The sequence below is a fragment of the Marmota marmota genome, unplaced genomic scaffold, assembly GCF_001458135.2.
Source record: "Marmota marmota marmota unplaced genomic scaffold, marMar, whole genome shotgun sequence".
In the NCBI taxonomy this organism is placed as follows: Eukaryota; Metazoa; Chordata; class Mammalia; order Rodentia; family Sciuridae; genus Marmota; species Marmota marmota.
In genome coordinates, this window is record NW_025999932.1 from 19,580,120 (window position 1) to 19,581,949 (window position 1,830).

Below are 1,830 nucleotides of genomic sequence, written 5' to 3' on the forward strand. Positions count from 1 at the left end.
TATATATATATTTATTCTCACTAAAATAGTCACCTGTTCTAGAAAAAGGGTTTGTCTCCTTTCCCTCAATGTTGCTGACAAAATAACTATTTATGGACACAAACAGTGATTTTTCTCTTATAGTAGTATTATATACAGCATTGCTTCTGAGAATGGAATTCATTTTACAGCAAATGGATTGTGGAAATGAGCTCACACTTGGAATTCACTGTTTTTACCATGTTTTCCATCATTCAGAATGAACTTTTCTAATAGAATTATGTAATGGCCCTTGGAAGATTCAGTAGAAAAATAACTGCTTGATGTAAAAATCATGGTAAATTGGGTCGATATTACCCAATGTGAGAAATACACTGTAAATCATTGATCAATATATGGTCCTCTGTTATTGCCAGGATTCACGAGTCTGAAATCAAGAGGTGAAAATTGGATGGGCTTTTATCCCTATTACTCTTAGTAATCAACTAGAAAGGTATTTGTTTTCCATCTCCAAAATTTGGGCCTGGATGGTATAGAGATCTTATTTCCAAGTTGAGGATGCCTCATCCAGTGTACCATTTATGTAGAAGTGGAGGTTGCCACAGGCACCCCGTAAAAGTCAACCAGCAAAGAAAGGAGTTACTCTACTGGTAATTGATCTTGACAATTGAAGTAGAATTGGAGTTACTCCCATGCAAGAGGAATAAAAGGAAGTATGTCTGCCATGTAGAAAATCTCTGGTATTCCTTAATACTCCCATATCCTGTGATAGAAGTCAGTGGGAATCTGCACTTATCCAGTGGTTCTTGTTCTAGGGATTGAGGCTTCAGTCACCACAGAAAACAGTGAACTGCATCCAGCCTGGGTGCTTGCAAAAGACAAAGGTATATAGAATGGGTAGTAATTAAAGGTGGTTATAAACGTCAGCTATGACTATGTGTTCAGCTGAAGAAACAAAATCAACAATGCTTACAAATATTTCTTTCTTATTTTGATGTGAATATATTTGCTTATATATTTATGCCTGTAAAAGAATTCCCCATTTATCTTTCCCCTACCAGCAACAATAAAGCACATTAATAGTAATTAACTTTATATCTAGTATTTAAATAAAAAATTGGGTAGTGTGAGTCAGAAAATAAGAGACAACAAAGACAGGAAAGGGATTTATTATCTTCTCTTAGGAAGAAGTAAATTTGTATTCAGTTGCGTGTGAATATTTATACTGTCTCTGTTGTAAACATTACTCCACTATTGTCTTTATTTGGAAGTTGCATATGGTTTTATGACTCCCGTTTGGGTGCTGAATTTGTGACATAGAGTTGTACTGTGTTGACTTTATAACACATTCATTTGCCCTGCTAAATTGTGTTTCCTAATTTTTCATTCCCTATACACTTCCAGCTAAGGGAGGCCATAGGAGATACGTTGTGTGAAATTTGGAAGGTGAAAATGAAGCAGTATCTATAATGTTTTCATAATCAGAAGACAGGTGAAAAAGTATTGGGTGCAATTGGAGCTCATTCGTGTTGATATCCATCTGCTGGCTCACCTCAATGGCAAAATGCTCCAGCTTGTCAAAGCTGATCCTCCTATTCAGACTATTGACCCTGATGCACATGTAGGTTCATGTCCAAGTTCCCCAACTTTTCCTGTAACAATGTCATTGAAGCTGAAAGTGATAAAAGTCTGACACAGCTTCTAATTTTTGTCTGTGTTGTTTATTGGACATATTCATCTTTCTTTCTGCACTACTCACCCTTCATACTTCAAGATCCAGGATCAATGCTTCCATTGTGAATTCATATTAGCATTCAAAAATTGTAGAGTTCGGAGCAGTTGGGATTTCAG